The sequence below is a fragment of the Nicotiana tabacum genome, chromosome 2, assembly GCF_000715075.1.
Source record: "Nicotiana tabacum cultivar K326 chromosome 2, ASM71507v2, whole genome shotgun sequence".
Taxonomy (NCBI): domain Eukaryota; kingdom Viridiplantae; phylum Streptophyta; class Magnoliopsida; order Solanales; family Solanaceae; genus Nicotiana; species Nicotiana tabacum.
In genome coordinates, this window is record NC_134081.1 from 87854162 (window position 1) to 87863593 (window position 9432).

The window sequence follows — 9432 nt, forward strand, 5'->3', positions numbered from 1 at the left end:
GTGACCGAATTATTAGTCACCAATATTTACTTGAGGTCTTTCTACTGAGATGTCGTATTTCTCATATCATGCAGTATTGATCTATTTGACTTGTACTTAGTTTAACTATTGAACTTGAAAGCATGCCTACATTTCTGTACCATTATTTATTCTGGACTATACCTGCGGAGCTCATCATTGCTTTCAGCCCAGAGGTTAGTCTTGTTACATATTGAGTTAATTGTACTCATACTACACTCTGCATCCCATGTGCAGATCCAGGTGCTCCCGGATACTGCGGCGTCTAGATTTTGAAGTTAATTCTGTTGGGGACTATCAAGGTAGTTACTTGACGTCTGCAGACTTGATTCCCTTCGTGTTTAATTATTGTACTATTCTATATTTTCAGACAGTGATTTTGTCAGTCAGACTTTGTATTCATATTAGATGCTCATGTACTTAGTGACACCGGGTTTTGGGAGTGTTATATTTGTATTTGTGAGATTTCTTCCGTTGAATTTAATTATTTTATTTTCAAATTTAAAAGATATAGTAGCTCATTAAGATTGTGGGCTTGCCTAAGATTGAGATAGGCACCATCACGACGGTTGAGATTTTGGGTCATGACAAAAGTAGTTAGAAAAGAAAGAAATAAAGAAAGAGAAAGGAAAAAAAAGGAAATAAATAAAATTGTCTAATGAAAAATGAATATTATTAAATAATAAATAAATAAAGATATCCAATTAGAACATGACACGTGTGTAATTTGAACTAAAAATTTATCTCAAATTGCCACAATGGACCACCGTTAAAACAGGGGTATTTTCATCAACCTTGCTAATGGTAGGGGCATCTTTGTTCGTAAAGTATAACGAAGGTTGAATGTGAACTATTTTTTAAAGTAAAGGGGTTTATTTAACCCTTTTCCCATTAATATATAGGTTCTTTCGCTCTTCACTCTTTACTTCTGAAGTGAGTTTGGAATGTAAAGGAAAAATAAACATAAACAATTTACAACTTTCATTCTACATGAAAATTAACACAACAAGAAAAATATCAAATTATGTGTGAGAATGTGCATGTATCTATGTAGCCAGAAATAGCAACTTGGAATTTAACCCCAAAAAAGATGCATTTGAAGGTGCACTGAGAAAACAAGAGAAATAATTAGAAACGATGATTACAATAATCAAGCACTAAAAAATCTCTTAATCCAATAATCCTCCACTCTGATTCAACTGAACTCACCTTAAATCACCAAAATTAAGAACATGAAAAACAAACAAAAAAATCATTTTTATTCATTAGTGTCACAATTAACCTATGCAGATCGAAACAGAGAACAGAGAAAAACAACAAAGGGAATAGATAAGAAAGGATCTCAATCATCTCAATTACACAAATTCTGTGAAAAAAATTAAAGAAATCCAATTACCAAAATAACAAAAGAAGAAGATTGTATCAAAGACAACTCAGAGTCACCTTTCACTTTTTTCTCGATCAAATCAAATTGGAAAAGTAAAAAAGAACCTAAAGAATTAAAAGACTCATAAAGCTTTTGGAATTGAAAAAGACTGAAGAGATGGATCACAAAGCTATTCTAGAATTGTGAAAAATATGAAAACATGCGCTTACCAACCTATCTATCTATGAACCTATGCAAAAAGTTCAGCAGCAACTATATAAAGAATCGAGCAGCACCAATAAATCGAACTTGCTGGGTAAGAAGAGAAGTTACCTGAGGAAGAAGACTATCACTGCTGGAAATTTTTATTGTGTCTGTGTAGATTTGTTATATTGTGTCTGCTTGATTTTATTTTCAACCGTCTTCCGTTTCATGTTCGATGAAGGGAATAGATTTACTTATTTTGGAGGGAATGGTTAATTTATGACCAAAACAATTTGAGGGAAAGCTTTTTTTCTTTTTTTTGGGTACGAAGGGAAAGTTAGTATAATAAAAATCTATTTTAATTAGTGATTTTTAGTGGCAATTTATTTTTATTGTCGGTAAATGGATATGTTTTACTTACTAATGGTCATGTGCGGCTAATATTTCAGCTTAAAGAATCTATTTGCAGCAATTGCCTTATTGCAGCTAAATATTGCCACCAAAGGCCTTTTTTATAGTAGTGTGTGCTAGATCCTCAGCATCCCTCGATGATGATCCATAACTCAGTCATCGCCCACTATGCACGTCTCGTGTCGGATGATCCTCAGCAATCGTCGATGGCTCTAGGGGATTAAGAAAATACTGATCCCACTACCGTCGCGTAATGGACATGCTCGTGATCAACAATGGAGCTGGCGGGGTCAACTGCGAAGTCCTTGGCGACAGTTAAAGGCTGAATGACGGCATATCATGAGGAGCATTATGTGGCTCAAGGTAGTTACCCTTCTGATCATCTCTAATATCCTCTACGGGTGCCTCAACACCACTTTGCTGGGGAACCCATCCTCGCCGACCACCACGACCTCATGATATTTCTCAAGATGATGTAGAAATCTCAAATTGACTAGGTTTCCCAAAGTGTTCGGGAACAGTAAACCACCAAACATCAGGAGCAGCATCAATCTCGTGTGCCATTCGATAACCTCCGGTGGTGAATCATCTGTAATCTCCGCATCTATCTCCTCCAGATGATGCCGGATGGGCGTCAAATGCAAACAACTGGCCCCACTCAATGCAGTCTCCTCCGCTGGCTGGAATCCGGTGAGCTGCTGCAATATATGCAGGTAATGCAATCCCATGTAGTCTCTGAAAGCATGCGGGTAAGCTATAGGTAATCCATCAACCGACAGCTCGAAAAAAACCTCCATGTCCTCAAGTGTGATGGTAGCCTCGTCGATGGGTAAATGAAACATGTGCATCTCCGGTTTCCACCGCTCTATCATAGCCTTGATCAATGCCCAGTCGAACTGCAACCAGCCGATCTCTATGATCCGGTAGAAACTCGTATCCTGAAGGCGTCTAACTATACTGTAATGACCCGACCAGTCATTTTGAGCTCTAGTGCATCATTCAGCAGTTTGAGGCCATGAGAAACTTTACTTCATGTGTTATAACTTGTACGTGTAGTCAGAATTGAGATTCACGGAATTCATAGTTGATTTGGAAAGAAAATTCTCATTTCGGAAGCTTTAAGTTGGAAGAATTGACTAAGTTTAGATTTTTGAGTAAACGGTCTCAGTATTGAGATTTGAAGGTTCCAACATGTTCGTATGATGACTTCGGACTTGGGCGTATGTTCGGATCGAGTTTTGGATGACCCGGGAGCGTTCCAGCGCCTATTGTGGAAGGTTACATTTTGGAAGAATTTTATAAATTTGGGTTGAAGTGCATTTCAATGTTATCAATGTCCGTTTGGGATTCTGAGTTTGGAATAGCTCCGTATGGTGATTCTGGAATTGGGAGCGCGTCCGAAAGTGGATTCGGAGGTCCGTAGGTCATTTTGTAGTCATTTGGCTAAAGCTAGAAATTTGAAGGTTTTTGAGAAGCTTGACCGGAAGTGCCCTTTTTGATATCGGGGTCGGAATCCAATTCTAAAAGTTGGAGTAGGTCTGTAATGTCAATTATGTCTTGTGTGCAAAATTTGAGGACAACCGGACGTGATTTGATAGGTTTCGGTATCGATTTTAGAAGTTGAATTTTCAAAGTTCATTAAGTTTGAATTGGGGTGCGATTCATGATTTTGATGTTGTTTGATGTGATTTGAGATCTCGAGCAAGTTTGCGTTATGTTATGGTACTGGTTAGTATAATTGGATGGGGCCTCGGGTGTGTTTCGGGGTGATTTTCAAATCATTTTGGGCTGTTTTGGAACTGCTGATTCTGGTGTCTGCACAGTTTACTTTTATGTTGGATCGGGTCTGTGATGACCCAAAATATCATCTTTAAATTTAATGATTAATTATGTAATCTAAGCACTGAGTGTGCAGTCCGTAAAAAATTTTCGAAAAGTTTTCAGGTGAAAAATGAATTAAAATGTGAATTAGAGCTTTAAAACTCAATTGAGTTGACTTTGGTCAATATTTTTAGCAAACAGACCCGGATCAGTATTTTGACAATTTTGGTAGGTCTGTATCGTGATTTGGGACTTAGGCGTATGCCCGGAATCAAATTTCGAGGTCCCTAGTCCGAGATATGAAATTTTGATGAAAAATTAAAAGTTTAAGTTTAAATAGTGATCAGATGTCAAATTATACGCAAATGATCCCGGAATAGAATTTTGATGATTCCAACAGCTCCGTATGGTGATTTTGGACTTAGGAGCATGATCGGAATTTTATTTGGAAGTCCGTAGTAGAATTAGGCTTGAAATGCCGAAAGTTGAATTTTTGGGAAGTTTGACCGAGGGGTTGACTTTTTGATATCGGGGTCGAAATCTGATTCTGAAAATTTTTATCACTCAGTTATGTCATTTATGACTTGTGTGCAAAATTTGAAGTCATTCCGAATTGATTTGATGTGTTTCGACACAAGATATAGAATTTAAAAGTTCAAAGTTCATTGATTTGGATTTGAGGTGCGATTCGTCGTTTTGATGTTGTTTGATGTAGTTTGAAGGCTCGACTAAGTTCGTATGGTATTTTGGGACATGTTGGAATAATTGGTTAAGGTCCCGAGGGTCTCGGGTGGATTTCGGAAGGCAAACGGAATGGATTTCGGACAAAGAGTGCTGGAAATTTCTGTTGCAAAAATTCTGTGCATGGAGCCAACTTTGGAAGCTTATATCTCGCAATTCATAAGGAATCAGAAAATGTACAAAACATGAAAGCTGTAGTCGTATGATTATAGGTTCCAGAAAGTTAAACTATGCATTATTTGGACATTTGTACAGAAAGTTATGATGGATTGAATGAAGGCTGGTAGAGCAGTTTCGCCAGAAATTCTGATGCATGCAGCCGACTTTCTAGTTTCCAGAAAGTTAAATCATTTATCATTTGGATATTTGTACATAAAGTTATGATCAATTGAAGTAAGACTGGTAGAGCTGTTTCTGGTAGACTTTTAGTGACGAAAAATGGACTTTTAGTGACGGATTGGCAGAAACTTAAGGACCAAAAATGTTCATTTCATTCATTTCGTTTTGGATTTTTGGAGCACGGTTCTTGGGCGATTTTTGGGCGATTTTCACGGAAAAACATTGGGTTAAGTGTTCCTTATCCTATATTGATGATATTTCATGATTCCATACTCATTTATATCATGAATCCGTGAATTTATGGAAGAAAAATCAAGATTTTTGCAAAATCTTCCAAAAACGAAAAATTAAGATTTGGAGGTCGAGTTGTTATCGGATTTTGGTAAAATTGGTATGGGTGGACTCGTAATTGAATGGGTTGTCGGATTTTATAAGTTTCGCCGGATTCCGAGATGTGGGCCCCACGGGCAAATTTTGAGCTAATTTCGGATTTTAATAAAAATATAATATTTTCTTATGAAATTGATTACTATAATTTTTGTTGACTGTATCGAATCAATTATGACTAGATACGAGTCGATCGGAGTCAGAAAATCGAGGAAAAAGCATAATACTTGATTAAATTGGAGCAAGTCGAGGTAAGTGACTTGACTAACCTTGTGTGGGGGAAATTTTCCCTAGGATTGGTATTGATGTGATTATTGAAATGTGTTGAAAGTCGTGTGCACGAGGTGACGAGTGTGTACACGGGTTAATTTGCGAAAGATTATATTTTTAAATTGTGTAGATCACTGTTACGCATTTATTAAATTATTTTATCTTGTTATATTCTTCATCATTGATGTGAGATATATACTTCAAATTTGTTTGATCTTTTCTTACTAATTGTTTTACCTGTTTAGTCGAAACTTGGTTTCTTCTATTCTGTGCATTATTTGAAGGTTGATTTTCTTTAAATTAAATATTATTAATATGAAGTATTTGACATTTTTAAACTTGATATTGAAGCAACGTAGTAAAGATTTTGAAATATTATTTTTCTAAATTATTTACTCCTGAATATTTTTATACTCATTGTGAGGGAGCCGTGAGCTCTTTATTGTGGAAGAATATTATTGATGATTTATTTTGGCATGAGCCGTGAGCTCTTTATTGTGACAAACTATTATTGATGATTTATTTTGGCATGAGCCGTAAGCTCTTTATTGTGAAAACATATTGTTGTTGAATTATTTTGGCAAGTTAAATTATTTGAGCACTTGAGGTGCAAATTGTGATATATTGTGATATTGATACGCATGCGGTGGTATAAGGTCTGGGTGTTGAAACGCTTGCGGTGAGATAAGGGTGGCTTGATACGCGTGGCTAGTAGGGGAACTACTAGAAGTCATGCGGTGTGATAAGGGTGACTAAAACGCGGGATGCTATTTCGGAAAAAAATATTTTCTTTAAATAAATTGTGAAGGCTCCCGCGGTGATATAAGAAAATGAGATATTGTGAATTTATTTATGATTTGGGACTACGAGGCGGTACCTCGGGAGTGCCCTTGTTGATATTGATTTATGGCCGTAGTTGCCTTTGATTATTATTGTGATTTTCATAAAGTTGAAGGAAATTCTGTTTTGATTTCCACGAGATATTATTTGCAATTATTTGGTGTCATTAAATGTGACATACTATTTGATTCATTTTCGATGTCATTTTATTTTACTACATTGATAAATATTTTACCATGACATTATTATATTCCAGTAGGGCCTCACCTGACCTCGTCACTACTCTACCGAGGTTAGGCTTGGCACTTACTGGGTACCGCTGTGGTGTACTCATACTACGCTTCTGCACATCTTTTTGTGCAGATCCAGGTACATTTTACCAGCCTAGACGTCATTGAGTTACCTGCGCACGGAGACTTCGAGGTATATCTGCCAGCGTCCGCAGACTCCGGAGTCCCCTTCTATCATTTTATGTTGCTTCCTTATATTTTATCTAGACCTTGACATATAGAGACATTAAGAATAAATTCTTAGAAGCTTGTGACTTATTTCTACCGGGTTTTGGAAGTTGAAATTGTTTGAATTGTAGTTTCTTTATTTTAGATATTTATTATTATTCCGCATTGATAGGCTTACCTAGTCTTAGAGATTAGGTGCCATCACGACATCCTACGGAGGAAATTTGGGGTCGTGACAAGTTGGTATCAGAGCACTAGGTTCATAGGTGTTATGAGTCACAAGCAGGTTTAGTAGAGTCTTGCGGATCGGTACGGAGGCGTCTGTACTTATCTTCGAGAGGCTATGGTACTGTTAGGAAATATTCACTTCTTTGACTCCTTATCGTGCAGCATTGATTTAGCTTGAAACATATATCTTATATTCCTTTGTATCCACTCGTGTATGACATTGCGCACTCGGTATCAGTTGTGCGTCGACGGTTGTAATGTCGTATATGGACTATGAGGGAGCCAGAGATGCTCAAACATTGCCTCAACGTGTGGTTCCGACTGAAGATGCGGACGTATTGAGGGATCACCTAGTGAATTATGTGGGGGTGCAACGGACGTTGGCATCTGGTTGATTTATACAAGCTGTGAAGGTTATTATTGAGGATCATTGGATGTTGTGACCTATGATTTCGTGCTGAGTAGGGGGAGTCCACTACCAATGGGTGGATTGCGGGTCATGTATTATATCAGTTTTGGCCTGAAATATATATATGTGGTACTGAAAGATTCCCTAAAATTTACACATGTTTAAGACCTGAGATTTTGTAGAGGATAAGGTTGGGACTTGCGGCATGTCCGCCTCCTTAATAATCCTATACTTCAATACCATTATAGAAAGAACTCTAAATTTATAGAAGGTCTATTCAGCGTGGACGTGGCTGTTGTGGATTTTGGAGTGCTTCGGAGTAAGTATAGTTGTTGACGAGATTCTGGACTATGTGGTTCGTGCCAAGATTTGTCTGTATGGAGCTCTACTTTTGTGATCGTTATGTATAAATAGGGGTAAGGGTTACCCCAAAGAAGAATCAAAGAGTATGTTAAGAAATGGGTCAGCTCAACACTGTAGAGTCAGTATAACAAAAGAGGAAATTTGCATTGGGAGAAATAATTCTCCACCAGTGTTCGTGGCAAGCCTATGAAGAGAGCAAACCAGCCAATGCAACACCGCCCACTTGGCTCAGTTCTCAGAAATGCTTTTGAAAGAGTTTGTTTTCTGGACTCTCCGTAATGCGTGGCGTATAGGGTTTGAACGGTTGCGTCATGTCACCATTGACGATTTCAAAATATGCTATCAAGTTCAATAACTTAGCCTGTCATACTCCTACTTTGCTTCCTACACCCAGAGGGCGAGTCCATAGACTCATTAAAGAACTCAATTATGATCATAAAATTTTGTACGACTCGGGAGCTACAAGCTGATACTTCATTTCTGCTAGTTGTACAAATTGCCAAGATATTAGAATGTGTTCGGGGTGAAAAAAAAATGAAAAAAAAAAAAAAAAAGAAGGGAAACTAAGGAGACCAAGACGTCTCAAGGTTCTGGGGGATTCGGTGGATTCTACTCTGCAAGTATAAATCATTATGGAGGGGGCTCGGGCAGTCGGCCAGTCGAGTCCGCACATCGGATTACTCGGGGTGCTCCAGTAAGTTCTTTTAATGCACCACCAACATGAGTTCCTACAATGGTTATTCCAGTTATCTGGCACAGACTCAATATGAGCAGCCTAACACGCAAAAGGGTTGTTATGAATACGGTGATACTAGGCACATCATGAGAAAAATTGTCAAAAACTTAGGAGAGACTTATTTCATCAAAGAACTCAGGCTACGTGCCCCATTGCAGTTACTACACCACCCACACGACCAGTTAGGAGTGGAGGATAGACGGGTAAAAGGCTGGTTGATATATTTATTTTACGGTATGGCGGAGGTCGCTACATCAGATAGTGTCGTTATAGGTACGACCTCGATTTAATATAAAGGAATAATTTCCTTAAGTTGATTCAGTTCTCAATATCGAAACGAGTCTTCCTATTGTGCTCCACTTATGAGTGAGCTTCATAATTCTATAATTTACTTATGTGTTTACCCCTGTTGGGAGATTTTATGGAGATAACTACGCCTATCATTTCGTGTTGGTCACTAATAAGAGCTGCGAGGCTAAATGTGGCTTTTTGTTACTCATTTCGGTAAATTTTGATGTAAATTCCGAATAATTAATTGCAAATTATGAATTATATGCCCTACCGGTGTGGGGTTCATTATGTGTTGTGATTTGGTGTAACCGAAATTATTTAAAAGGAGAAAATAGAAATTTGCAATTGGCACGATGTGCATATTACTTGTGATTCAGAACTGAGGATGAGATCCTCATATTTTTATATAAATTGATATGTTTAAACCGGGCTACGAGCTGCGGTGGAAGTTATAAAAGGATGAGATCCTTGTGAGGAAAATTCTTGTGTTTAAGTTCTCCCTTGTGAAATTAAATTTGTACTATAGTACTAATTGGGGGTCATGCCTGTT

General features: G+C 37.6%; 1 long non-coding RNA gene across 1 annotated transcript; it reads right to left on the reverse strand.

Annotated features, from left to right (window-relative positions):
• Window positions 1-976: 976 nt before the first annotated feature.
• LOC107809426 (uncharacterized) lies at window positions 977-1894 on the reverse strand. Its single transcript, XR_001653403.2, has 2 exons — window positions 1718-1894; window positions 977-1125 (listed from the first exon to the last, which is right to left on the reverse strand). It is a non-coding gene; the product is annotated as an uncharacterized LOC107809426 (long non-coding RNA).
• Between the last annotated feature and the right edge of the window lie 7538 nt (window positions 1895-9432).